This window comes from Nyctereutes procyonoides, unplaced genomic scaffold (assembly GCF_905146905.1).
Source record: "Nyctereutes procyonoides isolate TBG_1078 unplaced genomic scaffold, NYPRO_anot_genome, whole genome shotgun sequence".
In the NCBI taxonomy this organism is placed as follows: Eukaryota; Metazoa; Chordata; class Mammalia; order Carnivora; family Canidae; genus Nyctereutes; species Nyctereutes procyonoides.
The window spans coordinates 22,068,301-22,085,808 of record NW_026575160.1 but is presented as its reverse complement, the minus strand read 5'-3'; the positions used below and the strand labels follow the sequence as shown (position 1 = coordinate 22,085,808).

At 41.6% G+C, this 17,508-nt stretch overlaps 1 protein-coding gene across 6 annotated transcripts in view; it reads left to right on the top strand.

Annotated features, from left to right (window-relative positions):
- The window catches only part of ELMO1 (engulfment and cell motility 1), a 523,965-nt gene that overhangs the window by 386,494 nt on the left and 119,963 nt on the right, over window positions 1-17,508 (top strand). Inside the window, exon 1 of one of the 6 annotated variants that reach the window (XM_055314760.1) lies at window positions 2,507-2,688. The exons of the other annotated variants lie outside the window; for them this stretch is intronic. The gene's annotated coding sequence lies outside the window, so the exon portion shown is untranslated. Of the gene's footprint in view, window positions 1-2,506; window positions 2,689-17,508 lie in introns of those variants that run through there. 6 annotated transcript variants of the gene reach the window in all.

Here is a 17,508-nt window from a genome sequence, read left to right as displayed (position 1 = left end):
GTTTTGAGAGGCAGGGAATCATTCAATGGAGTACTTCAATGGTTTGTCCTTGCTAATTGGATGAAAACCAACCTCTTTAATGTAGTCTCTAGGACCCTATAGGTCTAGCCTTTGCTTGCTGTCCAAGGTCATCTCACACCATCCTAAATTTTAATCATTCCCACTGCAATCAGCATTTGGTGTCTTTCAAGTTTTCAAAGATGCCGCATCCCCTCCTGGGCAGTGCACATCTAAATACGCCATTCACATGTGCTCTTCCTTATGTCTGAGACACTGTTCTCCTCACTTTTAGTTTACTAATTTTTACTCTTCCTTTAGATCTTAGCTCAAGTATCACTTCCTCTGAGATACTTTTCCTCACCTTACTAAGTTAAAACTTTTCATTTGTGCTCATGGCACATAACTCTCCATCATACCCCATAGGAAGGGTGTACTTTCACATTTTTTTTCCTCCTCTACTAAGTTAGTGTGCCATAAGGCAAAAGCCACACCACTTTGTTTGGTCACTGTGCATTTGTAGAACAAATGACAGGTTGGAATGACATGTTGCTGCTTAACTACAGTGGTGATTTGGATATTCTCAGGAGGGTGAGAGGGTCAGGGTTGGGGGGGAGATGTCCTCATGGCAGAAGAGGTTAGGGATGTTCCAGAAAGGCAGTCAAAAAACCCCGAGATATCCACCACCCCAGAGGGTGGAGGTCATCTGGACAGAGCTGAGGAAGATGGCCAGAGTTGGATTTGGGGGCCAGAGAGAACCGACATGGGCGAGAAGTCTTTTCCAAGCTCACGGGGGCAAAAAAAAGAGATAAAATGGAAAAGCAGGATCCAGATTCTTGAAGGGACAAATTCAACCTCGAGACCACTGTGCCGGAGCTGAGCGCTTGGAGCCAGAGGGGAATGAGGTTTATACTGAGACTCATTTCAGAATACATGAGGCCAGGGCTACTGCTGCTTATTAAACTGCGAATGTGAGGTAGATAGATGGTTCACCTTGGCTTCAGGATCCAGAGGTGGGCAAAGCCCCCTCTGAAGCTTGCTCTGTGTCATTAATGGTTTGAAGACACCAGGCTGGTAGAGACCTTCAGGAAAGAGAAGGCTCTCCTTGATAGTCGTGATGATGGGACAGAGAAGAATTCCCTTCTATCTTAAGCCGGAATCATAGCCTCCTTTGACATTTGCCATGCTCAGTCAGTCTTTGTAGAGCTGAAGGCTTGCACAGACACACAGGGGAGATCCCCACCGCCTGGGTCTCCTCTGGGCCTGACCGGGCCATGTAGTCATTCATTGCTCAGTGGCGGCCCCTGCTGTTGAAGAGAAAGATCGCACATCCAGAGTCTGACATGAACTCTTGTCCTGTAACTGGAAGAATTTGGAGCGAACGGGAGTTGGGGTGTGTGTGTGTGTGGGGGGGGGGGATAGAAACGGACTGAGGACATCCCCAAGGAGATGCCCGTGTTCAGGGTGCCTTGTGAGCTGTGAGAGAAGAAGCTGAGCTTAAAGATTTTGTGCTTAAAAATCTTCTACGAGCCTCTCCGTTTAATCGCTTCATTGCAAAGATTTGCTAGGAACCATCGCCAGTGCCCCCTGAGAAATGCCATTGCAAACTTTTATTTGGGGGCCTTTCAGCGCTATTAGATGACAAATATTTTAAAAGATAACCCGCTACCTCTGTAGGTTAACTTACAGTAAATTTTGATGAGCGGTGGAGGCACCGTGCTTATGCTTGTTTACATTCTGGATGGGAATCAGAGTAGAGATCCTTCCTCCGTAGGAGTCCTGCTGGGATGCACCCTTGCATGCACGCATTTCTCGGCACGTGAGCACTTCTAGTTGTGTGTGTGCGCCGAGTGTACAAAGTAAGGCAGTTACATGACATTTCTGGACAAAAACTGCATGTGAAGAAGAGAAGAAGAGAAAGCAAACTCACAGTCAAATAAAAGTAGGGAGAGGGGGAGAGATGAGATTGCAGTTGATTATGGGTCTGGCAGCAGATGTTCTACACGAATCCAACTCGCTGCAGCCAGTCTGTTTCCATGGCAACAGAATCAGTAATTATTGAGCCCAGGCGCTCCCCCCTCCTTCCTCCCAACAAGGTGGAGGCTGATGAATATGAACTATCTCTAGCCCATCACCAGCTCTTTCTTTTTCTCCTTCTTTTCCTTCCTTTCTTTTTTTTTTAAGTTCTTTATAAGGAAAGTGGGGGTATAGAGGAATACCCAGAAGAGGAGCTACGTATGTTTATTGATGAAAGAGCAGAGGGCACCAGAATTGAAGTTATTATTTTTCTCTTGTGATACTATAAGAGAAAAGCTCTTCCTAGAAAAGCCGATGATCTCTGAAGATGCTAAATAAATGAGCAGGAGTTTCCCTGAAATGGAGGCTCCCTTTGATTGGCTGATCTTTCTGCGATTCCTGCCAATGGGAGCACCCCTGGGCTCGGGCTCCATAAACATAAGCAAAGCTACATGCTTATTCTTCTGGACTTGAAGTGTGTACCATTCAAAGGTGTGCGGCAGGTCTCCATTCACATGGCTCAACTGGAAACCTGTTTCATGAACAAGCTTACTCAGGAACCATCTGGTATCCCAGCACATTGTTCTTCTGGGGGACGACTCTAAGTCATTTGGTGGCGGCAGCAGGCTTAGCAGCAGTATTTGTAGTTGGGAAAGATGGACTTACGGGAGCTTGGTGAGTAAACCTCCGCCTTACACATCTGTCCGCCGGTATTAGCAGCCTGAGCTAAAATGCAGCCTTGTCCTATTGTCTGCCGAGAAAACTAGGAATTGGAACGAGCACATGGAGGAGCAGGCATTCTAGGGTTCCCGTGATGTGTGAGCTTCTGTATTCCAAAGCCTGCATGCATTGCTTGGGTAGGATCGGATTCATAGTTGCCTGTGTATTATACTGGAACATTGGTTTGTCTAGTTGGGATTAGTATGAGGAGTGGGGTCTTGCTTTATCCGGCGGGGTATAGATCCATTTCAAAAGAGGGTGCTTTTCCAACTAAATTAATAAGAGTCCACCTTGTGCATTGCTGGGGAGAGAGAGAAAGGTGCAGGCACGGAGCCGAGCGGTGAGCGGCTTGACTGTGTTGCTGGTGTTTGCATTGTGAAGAGAGATGTTATTACAATGGTCTGTCAAACACTTCTTCAGACCCCCAAGCACAGAAGGAGGCGTCTCTTCTGCATGCACTGCTGATCTCGGCTTGGGGAGTATGCAGCTGAGCTAGGTCATGCCCCTTACTTCTTTCATGAAACCTGTCTCTAAATCAGAATATGTTCACTCTCTTTCTAAAAATTAATTGCAAAGATGACTTGAAGTCAGGGAGATTTCGGCTGCCAAAAACCACACTTCCAAACGACTCTGTTTTGCATCCTTTTAAACCCCTGAAAACCAGAGAGCGTTTGCAAAGTTATATTCAAGGATTGGCTCCTTGCCAGGGAAGGGTTGCTCCGACCTATTGCTTTGCTCCCTGGGGTTTAATTCTCTGACACTGGTGATGAAATTCTCAATTTCTTTGGGTAGAAGCAGGAAAAATAAGAAAGCAGTGCTGTAAACAGGCAATGGAGGGGCAGCATGGAAAAGGAAAAACTCTTTGCCTTTAGAGACCCTGCTAGCTGCAAACTTAAAAATATATGTGGCAAGACAGAACTCAAGCACAGTGTAGGATTCCAGAGGAACTATAATCTTTCAGAACATGGAGAGGGGAGGCATCGCTTTTGGCGTGGGTGCAGAGAGCGGGGGCTGAACTTGGGGCTTCCATCTCTGCCTAAGAACCTCTCCCCAGCATCTCTGCTGGTTGTGAGGCTTCTTCATCACTGTTACTTTTTTTTTTAAATGTAATTTCCCATCTCATGTGCCAGGAAGACTGACAGCACACTGCATGTCTTCTGTTTACAGTTCACTTGGGTTCAAACAACAGAGAGAGAAAGAGAAGAAAGCAATATCACCTGGTTCAGAAATATATGCACATGAAATAGTTGAACATGGGAAATCTTACCGGCTTGTCCTTTATAACAGTGTCCTTTTGACAGAAGAGCGTGTTGTAGGTCTTCACGTGGCTGTAGATTGGAATTTGCTGCGTCCTAAATGGGTCTGTGACGAGCGGGTAAAGAAACAAAAGAGCTGGGAAGGTTGTGCCTATAGAAGACCCAAAAGCAGGGTGAGAGGGGTTGGAAAGGGACCTGACCTGCTCTTCTGACCCGATGCCATGGGAGGAGATGGCCAAGTTTCCTCATTGTGAGTCACAGTACACAGTATAGGAGAACCGGGTCTCTTGACCAGGTTAGGGACCTGTTTGTTAGCTGAAGGCCCCTCTAGAAATGTAGGCTGTCCTTTCATCCCAAGAGGCTCAAGATGGTGTGCCAAGCTGAGTTCCACCTGGTCGGAGGCAAGTGTGTGCACGTGAGCTCTCCCTATTGCATCCCGTTCCTCGGCACACCTTGACACACGCACACTTTTGAGGAAGTCTGGTTTCTAACGGGTGTGCATTAAGTGACGTCATTTCATTAGAATGACCCTCCATCCTCTTTTGGTGTCTTCTCTCCCCCGGTAGCATCACTTACACGAGTGAGGTACTGGCATCTGTTGGCAAGAATGAGAGAAGAAACGGCCTTTTATGGAAGCAGTAAAAATGTTTTTTTAAAAAATTAAGAGTAGTTATTAATCTATTTTTAGATCATGGCAGTCTAAGAATTTGAAAACTATGAAACTCTCCCTCCGGGCGCTAAGAAAATACATTATGCATAATCACGTAATACTTTGATGACGACCCATTTGAGGGCCACGTAGGATCTCTGTCCTGGGTAAATAGCCCAGAGTTTATTTTACCCTCAAGTTTATTTGCCCTCAAGTTATTGCAAAGGGTCCACTAAAAACTGCCACAGCCCTATGCCAATCAACTGCTGACCTAAGCAGTGGCTTCAGTACCTGAATGATGTCCCGGGTGTTTTCACTTAAGGTTTGAATGAAGAAGTCTTGGAAATAGTTCTAGAACATGGTGGCTTTCTCGTTTCTCAGCTTGCAGTGTTGGATGAAAAAAGGGTAACGGGACTTGAAAGGAACATGTTCCTTTAGCTGCCAAATGGCTACCTGTTCACTCCAGAAGCAGAAGGCTACTTCGTACTTCTTCTTAATGGCATTTGTAGGACATAGGACATATTAGAATCATACATGTAAAGGTGAGTAAAAGATAAATTTCCTGAGATTTTCATGTCACCATCAGACTTGCCTGAAAGGTCAAAGTGAAAATAAATATGTTAAATCCGATCCCTGAAATTCAGCATTGAACTTGATGACGTGAGCCCTGGGTGTTATACTTGATGTTGGCAAACTGAATCTAAATAAAATATTTTTTAAAAACAAGAAATTCATTGAGAATTGGAATGATAGAATCCTTCATTTCTCCTAGCAGTTGGAATAAAATCAATCACAATAGAAAAAGCTAACCTGCCTTGAACATTTGTTGTGTGCCAGGCACTGTTCAATACAATTTATGTAGATATAATAACTCACTAAATCCTTCAAACAGCCCTAACAGGATTATTTTCTAGATGAAGAAATTGAGGCACCAAAATATTAAGGAACTTGCCTGTGTTTACCAAGCTAGGAACTGGCAGGTGGCTTGTGTTTTCACACATGTTGATTTACGTGTTTGCCGCATCCACGGATGGACCGAGTGTGAATGGACAGGGGAAGGGGGTCTTCTCAGCTCTCATTCTGTCGAATGGAACCAGGTCACAGGAAACTGAATTCAACAACCATTGTGATAATTAAAGTCAAATTAGAAAGGCATTTTTGGGTGGTTGGGCAAATTCTTCAGAATGCCATTTAGGAAAAGATGTTTGAGTTAAGTAAAACCTCGTTTGCCAAAATCCCCCATGTGTTTATCCCCTTGTGTTACTGTACGATGTGCCACCTCATTCCAAGTAGTGTTTCTTTGACGGATACGAACTAGGTCAGTTTCTATGTGAGATCGGCTCCTCTTGGGCCAGCTGTGAGAGGTGGAAGGTCATCAGTTCCATGACTGCCCTTTGCTCTCATTTGCCAGGAATGATTTGCAGTTGCCATAGCAACAGCCAGGGTCTTGAAGGGGCAGGAACAACAGTGCAGCCGGTCTAGGGGCATGCATGACCCGCAGTAGATGTGGGAATCACCAGGGCTACCATGCTTTCTGAAGACCCTGTTAATAGACCCAGCTCAGAAAGAGATTCCAGCTAGTGGCAGAGGACAAACATTGATGGAGCGACTGAAGATTCAAAAGATGAGACCTGAAAATCATTGATCGTGATATAGTTTGCAAACCATGCCTCTCAGAGTTGGGGGCCATTGATGGAACTGGGGCAATGCGTGTGTGGCGGGATGTGAGTGGATCCTTTACTCCCTACTTCAGAGCATCTCCATTTCTATCTGTTTTAAAAACTGCCATTCCCACTGAAGACTTAGGAATGAAAAATGGAGGGAAAGGAGTTAGGTCACTAGATGGAAAAAGGAAAACTAGTGATGTCCTTGAAGTTTTCAGTTTGACATGTAAAGAAATAGCAGATCAGAGCATACAAGCAAGATGGCATGGCTAGATGGAAAATGGATCTGTAGGGGTCTCAGTAGCAGGTTTTAAAAACATGGGTTCTTTGCCGTACGTGCCTAATGTTATGCACTTTCTACTATTACACTAGGTATGTGAATGTGTAAAAGACAATTTCAATAGCTATTCAAAAAATAATGTCCTACGGGGATAATATGGTAGATCTCTTTCTAGACCAAAACTGTCTAGTGGAAATATAATACAAGTTACATATGTAATTTTGATTTTTTTAGTAATCACATTTAAAAAGTAAAAAAAAAGCAAGTCTAGAAATGTTAATAATGTGTGTTTTTAACCCAGCATGCCCAAAATATTTCAACATGCAACTACAAAATTATTAACAAAATATTTATATTCAATCTCTTATGTTGTCTTTGAAATCCAACGTGTAATTTGCAGTTACAGCAAAACTCAATTTGGTTACTAAATTTTCACAGGAAATCTTTTTTTTCATAAAATTTACCATTAAAAATGTAGATTCACATACCCAGTGTTTTCTGAACGTACATAAAAGTTTTTCAATAACTGAAGTTATCAGTTTTTAAATTTAAATGAGCTAAAATTAAATAAAATTTGTAATTCAATTGTGCAATCATACTAGCCACATATTTCAAGGTGTCCATAGCCACATGTGGTTAGTGAGTAGTCTATGATAGCACAGTACTGGATTCCAAAGAACTTTCCTGATACAACAGGCCAGTGACTTCCACCTCATCATCATGTCATGGCACCTTCATCCCTCTTCATCTCCGTGAAATATCTGGAAGACACTTGCCCTGACAACAGAGAGAGAAACAAAATATTAGTATTCACAAATTTGTTTACTTTTGCCCTTAACCATTGTACATAGAAAACCCAACATGTAGCTAAATCTTATTTTTTCCATTACTCTGTTTGGCATGGGGAATTAAAAGGTGTGCTATTTTTTTTCCAATTGCAGAAAGTCAACATTCACCATCTGTGGCATTTTTCTGTCCCTAGATATTGTGCCCCCGCCTCTCACCACACTTTGGACCACCTCCGTCAACTCAGTATGCTCAGGAAACATGGGTTTAGTTTTAATATTAAGCTATGCAAACCTTGATTGAGAGGGTAACTCTGCTGCAAACAGATAATTCTTTATGAAGACAAGTATAAATTGAGGCAAAGGGATGATTTAATTGCTGTCGTCTTATTCAATTCTGCAAATTTTGTTTAGCTAGAAAATATTGACTAAGTAGTTCTTACAGTTAATTTGGTCTTAAAATCCTTACCTTCAACATCATATGTTATTCTATTTATCCACTCCCCCAAGGTTTTTTTTTTAATGTAAAACTAATTATGAAAATGTAATCAACGTTTTCAGTAAACTAGATCAAAATCATGCTTTGGAGCTTTCTTAGAGGAATCCAGTCCCAGCCTCCTAGAGATGTCCTGACATTGACAATTGCAGCCAAATCTGCAAATGGAAGGATAGAGTTTAAGTTTGGTCCTCTTAAACCTTCAGTTAATAAAGAGGTCTTTTAGAAATCTCACAAAACATTGAGAAAGGGAGAAAAAAAAAATCCACACGGTGCAATACCATCCCTAATGACAGGGATTCCTTCTGGTCCAACTATACCCATTACCTGCACATTGGACAGAATTCCCAAGGAGAATGAATGCCTTGTGCACTTAAGCACTCAACAAATGCGTTTTGGATTAAGTTGTATGGCTCCTTTGCAACTTCTTTCTTTTCATGGCAGGACTTTATCGTCTTTACTGAGGCAACACTGGCAGACCAAGTAGGTTAAACTATAGGCAGGGTTGAACCTAAGAGCGAGATACTTGCTTTGTGAATCTGCTGATACTTGGCCATGCCAAGGACTATCATGAGTGGAAAGAAGTGCTGTGGGATTTCAGTGAGCACAGCAACACTGGGAAGTAGCTATATATTACGTAAGTGAAATTAGCATTACGGTAATTGTCTTTGAATGCCACAGGACTTTGAAGTCCACTAATTTGTGAGCTAATTTCAAACAATCTATGATATTCTAGAAATCTAGGGCTAGAAAAGTACTTGTATAGATGAGAGAGCAGTAATCCACAATCTAGGGCCTTGGATTATTGTCTATGGTTTAGCAACTGATTTTTGTAAATCATTTAACCTTTATGCTCCACAGCACATGGGTAGAGTGAAGCTTAGACTTGGTGATTTCCAAAGTCAAGCTTTCAAACAATCTGCTCTCTAAGGCTCGTATTTCCTTGATCGCGGCAATCATTCCCACTGTACCTAGATGGAGCCTCAGAATCCATCTTAACACAGCACTAAGTCAGCCACTACCAAGCAATCAGAACTGGCTTACTGCAGAAACTGATTTTTCATCCCTCTCCTATGTCCTTTTCTCAGCTCTGTGCATTGTGCAAGACTTTGAAAAGGAACATACAGGGAATTATCATCAGTATGCAGGGTTTCAGGGATAAGGGAACGTCAGCTCTTTACTCATCCTCTTGCTCAGCTGTTCCATGGAGGTGTTGCCATCTGACAAGGAGGGCTGCAGCCTGGCACTTTGGGAGCTCACTTTTCCTTTCCTTTGAGCTATAAGTGATGAGAGACCTGTCAAGGAGAGCAGTTCATTGGCATCATTCCCAGACCTGGAAGCATAATGAAATAAAGTTTCATTCTGACTTGGTTGGAATTTTTATAGCTGAACATTTGAGATAGCATCTGGGGCAGTTCTAACATCCATTTGCCTGGTGGGAATGAAGCACCCATCAGCTAATGGAACTCAGGCCTTCATGCTGGCAGCCCATACTGACAGACTTACCCTTTGGGCAAATCATTTCTAAGTAGAGCCAGCCAGGCCACAGGTCCTAACAGCTAAGATGGAGCTCACTCGTGTCTAATGGTTCAACAATGTGAAATATGCATTATAGGAGCTTTATCATCTACAAAGAATGATATCAAAGAAAGAACTGGTCTGAATACCACCAACACTGGTACTAAGCATCGATCTAGACTACTTAATGTTAAGGATTCAACCAAAGGCTTGGGCTCTAGGGATCCTATGTTGGTACTGTCCATTGGCCCTCTCTTCCTGATACCCACACCCTTCCAGCTTTAGAGAACGGAGTGGGTCAGTGGACAAAAGCCCTCACTCTGGATTCCATAAGCCAGGCTCAAACATCTCTGCAAAGTGGGCCCAAGAAGCTCTGCAAAGACCACTTTATGGATAGATCCCTCTATCCTCCATAAAATTTCTTGAGAGCTAGGTAGATGACTCTTTAACCCCTTTGAACCTTAGCTCTCTCATTTATAAAAATGGAAGTAAAGGTGCATTTCTCACAAGGCTGTTGGTGAGTGAAAACTAAATTATGGTGTCTGTGTAAGTGATGAGTGAATACATTGTGTAAGAAGAAAATAGTATGATTATGTTCTTGGGTAGAAGCCATTTATTTTTTTTTTTTTGTATCTCAGAGGATGTCTAGCTCAGCTCTTTGGCTGTGTCTCTGATTGGACAGCTGGAGTGCTAGGAGGGCACGTGCCATCTGCTCTCAGATCAGTTTCCTAAATCCTCAGAGACTACCTCAGCCCTGCTAGCACCAGAGGCTACCCAGAGAGAAAAGGACGCTGCCCTTAGAACAAAGAGCTTAGGATAAAGTCCCAGCTTAGCCACTAGTAAGATGTAGGTCTTGCCGTATCGCCTCTCCAATCTTTACTATCATTTTTCTCATGTATAAAATATAGATAATATCTATCCTATCAGATATATAAAAATATTTAGAGAACAAATTAACATATCCCATGTGTTCTGTGGATTGTACTTAAGGTAATATATAAAGTGTTACTATTATTATTTCAAATATAATATCTCTTAACAACTCAGCCTTGTTTATAGAGGAGGAATCACTGGAAACATGTTTTTAGAGCAAGAGTCCCAGAAGCTCCAGGGTAATGATGTATGCTTTCCTGATTTTGGAAGCCAGTCAAGATCAAATGATATTGTGCTTCTTGGCAGATGCCTTGTGGCATTCAGGAAGGCTGTGACCTGTCATAGATAATTGGTCCCTTTTACATTTGTAAGTCAAGATGTTCTTGGTCTCTGCATATGGCCCATAAATCTTTCTGGATTGCCAGGTTTTAGCCATCCTGCCCCAACTCTGTCTTTCTTCTTCATGAAGACATAATAAAATTTTGGAAAACATGCATATCTTTGGTTCTTCCATATGGACGTTCCCAGCTACTTCTTGATAGCTTTCTTGTCTCCCCCATTGCCCTTAGCTGTGCACTCTACACCCCTGAATTCTATATTCTGTCAAGAAAGGAGAAAGGCTGATGTCTTCCTTTGTCACGTCTGGTTATCTGTTTACTATAAACCTGTCACATCCTAGATCTTAAAGAATCCTGGAGTCCTGAAATGGCAAGTAGATTCCATCTGGTGACAACTTGAGTGCTCTGGTGGTGGCTTCATAGGGCCCTTATCTGGGCTCAGTGGGCCCTTGGGTGGGGAGGGAAGGATTGCAACATGCAGTTACCTTGTTACAGGTGAAGAAACTGAGTCTCAGAGGAATTAATGTTAACAAGGGAGAGTGCTTACATTTTTCTTGCTCTCTCAATTCAGTCAATAACCACTATTTGCAAAATACTTGCTCTGTATCAGTTCTAGGCCTTGGTGTTATCTATGAACATAAATTACCTGTGAATGTCTATGGCTTAACCTGCAGAAAGGTTTATTTTTCATGCAATCATTAGCCTCAAAGTTGCCCAGAATTTAGAAGCCATGATAACAAAATTCCCAACAAACTAGTTTTTTATAGAAGTTGACCTTTGAAGAGCACAGGTTTGAGTCCATTTATAGGTGTATTTTTTTGCAGTACAGTACTATCAATAGTACAGTACCATCTTCCTTAGATTTTCTTTTTAAAAAAAGATTTTATTTATTTATTTGAGAGAGAGAGAGAGAGACAGAGATAGCAAGAGAGAGCATGAGCAGGGAGGAGAGGGAGAAGCAGGCTCCCTGCTAAGCAGGGAGTCAGACATGGGGCTTGATCCCAGGACCCTGAGATTATGACCTGAGTCAAAGGCAGACACGTAACTGCTTAACCGACTGAGCCACCTAGGCGCCCTTCCTAATGATTTTCTTAATAACATTTTCTTTTCTCCTGCTTGCTTAACTGTGAGAATACAGTATATGTAATACATATAACATAGAAAATATGTATTAGCTGACTGTGTTATCGGTGTGACTTCTGGTCAACAGTAGGCTATTAGTAGTTAAGTCTGGGTGGGGGAGTCAAAATTATATACAGCTTTTCAAATGTGTTGGTGTGTCTAACCTCCACATTGTCCAGGGGTCAACTGTATTCTCTAATTTATTTGTATATTCACTTAAGCATTCATTCATTCTGCCATTTACATAAAGAATAAATACCCACTTCTTAAAAGTTGGACTTCTGTAAGAGTTCTTTCAAAACAACCTGAAAGTAATTGATAAAAACAAATTGGCCAAGAACTGCCCTTGATTTTTGCCTTTGTTCCCCTCGGTGTGCTACTTTATATGGCCTAGATGGTACAGAGGTAAATGTAAATAATGAAAAATCAGATCCATAAAAGCAAACTCAAGAGCTGTCCACTCTCCTACTTTTTGCAGAGCAGTTTAGGAGATGAAACATAGGTGAACCCAAAAATGTTCACTTTACCAAAGGTTTCTGAACTGTTAGAATTGTCGGTGGAGAAAGAATTTGCAACTATGGTGATAGAGAACTGTTGTAATTCCATGTCACCTGCTTAGAGGTCTGAGTAGCAGTGGGTGGGGAAATCTCGTAGCCCTCTGAGCACTGTTGTAACTATACAGTAATCAAACCAACAGTGTGTGGCGCTCTCTCTCCCATCCCTGGTGTAGTTGTACAGGCTCCCTCCCAGTCACTGGCTTCAAGGCCAGATCAATGTCAGAAACACTTGCCTGATGCTTATAAAAACTGTGCCTTCGTTGTGCTAGGCACTTTATATATGAAGAGGTCCTTTTAATGGTATTTTCCAAGCTGTTTTTTTTTAATTCTCCTCTTTTTTTTCTAAGATTTTATTTATTTATTCATGAGAGACACAGAGAAAGAGGCATAGACACAGGCAGAGGGAGAAGCAGGCTGCCTGAGGGGAGCCAGATGTGGGACTCGGATCCTGGGATCCCAGGATCACACCTTGAGCTGAAGGCAGATGCTTAACCACTGAGCCACCCAGGCATCCCTGATTATTATTATTATTATTATTATTAATGTGGCTGTTATTTTAAAAATACTGCATACAGTGGTCTGTCAAGATACAGTTTTTTCCCCTGGTTTTATTGAGAAATAATTGACATACATCACTGTAAGTTTAAGGAGTACAGCGTGATGGTTTGATTTAAACATGTGCAATCATTACCACAGTGGGTTCGGCTAACATCCATCTTCTCACATAGATACAATAAAAAGAAAAGAAAAAAATTCTTCTTGGATGAGAACACTTAGGATCTACGTTCATAACTTTGCTGTAAACTACACAGCGGTGCTAAGTATAGTCATTAGTTGTACATCACGACCCTAGTACTCATCTTTTAATTTTTTTTTAAATTTATTTATTTATGATAGTCAGAGAGAGAGAGAGAGAGAGAGAGGCAGAGGAAGAAGCAGGCTCCATGCACCGGGAGCCTGATATGGGATTCAATCCCGGGTCTCCAGGATCGCGCCCTGGGCCAAAGGCAGGCGCCAAACCGCTGCGCCACCCAGGGATCCTCACTTATCTTTTAACTGGCAGTTTGTACCTTGTGAGCACACTCCTTCTCCCCACCCTCTACCTCTGGTAACCATTAATCTGTCTCTTTTTTTATAAGTTTGGTATTTTGTTGGTGGTGGTTGGTTGGTTTAGATTCCACATATAAGTGAGATCATACGGTATTTGTCTCTGTCTGACTTAGCATCATGCCTGCGAGGTCCATCCATGTTATCACAAATGATAGAATTTCCTTGGTCTTTTTTTTATGGCTCAATAATATTCATTGTATATATATATATATGTATGTATATATATATAGGAGATGAAAATGTATGTATATGTAGGAGATGTATATACATGTATATGTATATACATATACATACATATATATATATACACACTACACCATCGTAGGATACAGGTTTTTATCAAAGAGTGCATCCCCCAATACTCAAAGCACAGAGGGCAGGATTCAGGGAGGCTTTAGTGCCCATTCTCGGTCTCTGTCCTTTTTCCTAATACATTTCATTGCAGCGTTAAGAGCAATCTTTAAAGGCATTATATATCCTTTTTACAGGTAAGGAAACAGATGCAGAGAGTTAGCTTATTATCCTTCCTATAAGTGGCAGAGTGAGATTCAAATTCAGGTGTGTCTGATTCCCAAGCCCGTGTTCCTCTTACTGACATCTAATACCTCCATTTCAGCCCCACCACTTATACCCTGATTTATAACTAATGCATTAGAAAAGTAGACTTCAGCCTGGGGTGCTCATTCCCTTGAAGAGTGGGAAGACTTTTCAAGGGAAAGTCAGGCATGGCTAGTTTTAAAGCGATCCATTTCCACATTCTCAGTTTCCACCTGTACCTCAAAATGGACCATCTTTAGAGGGCTCTTAGGACCCTCCCAGCGGCCTGCTCCCTCTTGACAAAAGAAAGGCCTCCTCTCACCTCCATCGGATCTCACAATGGTGTGCGGCCCAATGTGTGGAAGCCTTCTCTGAGAGCCACACAGAGGCATGTGACAGATCCTTTAAGTAAAGATCCATAAATGCATTCCCATCTTAATAAGAAATGGAGTCCCGATGAAATCTTTCTCTTCAGTTTAATAATCACCAACATTTGTAATGTATTTATTTCAATTACTTCATATTAAAATTGTACTGTTAAACTCAATGAAGAAGAATATTTTTATTATAGCCTCCAGTTCACAGAAAATGTATTTTAAATGAGATTTTAGTGTGTGTGTGTGTGTGTGTGTATATGTATATATATACCAAGAGACGTATAATAGTATGATTAACAGTTGACTTTGAAGCATAGAATTCTATCATGCTAAAATTCTGTATGAGTAGAATTGAGGTAGAATGGGAACAATGGGAAGTAGAATGGGAATTTGAGTTCTAAGACAGGATGGCAAACAATGACCCATGAGCCAAATCCAGCCCACTGCCTATTCTTGTATACAAAGTTTGCTGGGACACCAGCCATGCCTATTCATCTATGTGCTGTTTACGACTGCTTTCGTGCTACAGTGGCATTGTTGAGTGGCTATGACAGAGACTGCTTGGAAAGCCTAAAATAGTGTTTGGCCTTTACATAGAAAGTTCGCAGACCTGTTATTAAAGGAGAAAAATGATGTAAAATTTCCAACTATTAAAAAAGAGCTTATTCATATATTTTTAAATGAGTAATTATGGGTATAAAAACCCTATTGAATATATATCCAAGGATATATTTTAAAATGTGATGTAACAGTTTTATTTTTTATTTTTATATCAATATTATAATATGCCTAAAATTATATTCTTTGCAAGTATTCCAAACGTGATCAAAAAATTTCAGCCATCAATTTAAAAATGTGCACGTAGAAGGTATACATAGATTTTTTTTTTTTTTCAAAATAGGGAGGAGACCACTGCTTTTGAAGACAGGATCAGGGATGTGACTTTCCACAGTTTAAGGCCATCCTATGATGGATGGGGAGCTTGCCTTTTTCATGGAGCAAATTGAGCCCCATGTGAGTACCTAAGCCCTCACTCAAGCTGTCCCCCCACAGCCTTGATGGGTAGCTGACGTCAATGTTCTCTAACAGGACAATGTCAAAGAGTGGCCTTAAATGTCTGGGTTCAGTCTTACAGATCAGAAAATTCCTTCACAAGCTCCTACTTTGGCCCTTCTATTGGCCAGCTGGGGGAAGAAAGAACAGCAGTGCCCTTCCAAGAGGTAGAAGGTTGGGCTTTTTAGGACGTCCCTGTAGAACTGATGGGAGCCTGTGCTGCCTCTGGCTGCAGTGTTGGTGGATTGCACAAGTGGATGTTGACACCTGACTTGATACATGTTTAGGATTGAATTCTGTCTTTCTCCAAAACTGACATGCTGGTCAATATTTCAGAATATTCTTGTTGGACCTTGTTTGGAGATAGTGTTTTTATAAAGGTAGTCAAGTTAAAATGAAGTCCTTAGAATAAGCTCTAATCTGCTTGTGTCCCAATAGAAAGGAGAAATTCGGACACAGAGATAGACATGCCTTGAGATAAGACATTGAAAAAACACAGGGAGAAGATGGCCACTTATAAGACAAGGAGAGAGGCCTGGGACAAATCTCTCCCTCACAGCCCTCAGGAGGAACCAACCCTCCTGATACCTTGTATTCAGACTACGACCTCCAACACGAGAAGGCAATAAGTCTCTGTTGTTTAAGCCACCCAGTCTGTGGTACTTTGTACTTTCTGACCAAAGCCCTAACAAATAAATACAGTGTGCTGAAAAGCACAAATTCTTTGTTTTTTTTTTTTTTAAGATTGTATTTATTTATTCATGAAAGACACAGAGAGAGAAAGGCAGAGATGAGGCAGAGGAGAAACAGGCTCTAGGCAGGAAGCCTGATGTGGGACTCGATCCTGAGACCACAGATCACGCCCTGAGCCAGGGGCAGGTGCTCAACCACTGAGCCACCCAGGTGTCCCAGTACAGGTTCTTTTAATGAAATTTCCAAAGCCCAGTGATTTTTATGTTTAGCTGTGTTCTGAAATTACTACATGACATAGCCCATCAGAGCACAAGTTATCAGAATGAATCTAAAGACAGAGAACTGGACCCAGGGAGACTTTGATCCTGACCTTTCCTTCCCCCTAGAGCAGTTAATATCAAAAACTCTGGAGCCAGAGCCCTTGGGTTTAAACTTTACTAGCCATATGACTTTGGGGCTTGAATGGCCTCACTTATTAAATTGAAGAGTAACAGCACCTGCCTTGTTAGGTTATGGCAAGGACCAACTGAGTTCAGATGTAAAACCCAGTGCTTGGCACATAGTAAATGTTCAACAATGAAATGTTCATTGTATTATTGAGGAACCAAAAAGAAGCAACTCTGCCTAAGGCCACCCCAGACCTGTGAGTCACCTAGCAAAGTACTACCCACATGTCCCTTGAAATTCTGTAAGTTTTGTTTGTGAAATTACCATATAAATGTTAGAAAGACTTTTTTTTTAATCTAGCATTGTCTTTTCTCTTGTTGTATCCTGTCTTATTCTAGCAAAGCCTAATATTTGAGAATAGCTGGCATGCCTTATTAATCCTTAAAAAAGTATCTGCTCCAGCACCAGTTGGCAGTTAGATTTCATCAGTCACTTGAGATTATGGATTAACTCACTGATCTTTTTACCCTTCGAGCTAATTAGCCTTTGGACAAATACAGCTAGTCACAGAAGCCAAACACAGCTGACCAAACACAATTTCAAAGAGTAAATTTGGTGGGTAAATAATGCCCAGCTTAGATCTCTCAGTAATATTGCTTTTCTGAGTTACTGGAATCTCCATGATCTTTCCTTCCCAGCTAGCATTGGAAGTGAGGTATTTACAACGCTTATAAGCAAAAGGGACAATGCGACTAATAAACCAGCTATCTCCTCCCTACTTAACTCTCCCTCGCCCCCATTTAAGATAATTCTTTCTCTGATGTTCTCTAATAACTGCCTCAGTTTGACTTGAAATGATTGCAGCATATCCTTTGGGATACTTGTTTAACAGACAAGGGAAACTTTCCTAGATCCCCATCTGAAATATAATTTTACTCAACTTAATTTAATTACCACTAACTGCCAAGACTTTCTCACACCTCTATAAAGCACTTTAAACAGTTCATGTCTCACCTTGGTGCTAAGGCCCGTTAAGTACTTGGAGATAATTATCGCATTCTCTTAGACGATGTTTGGTGA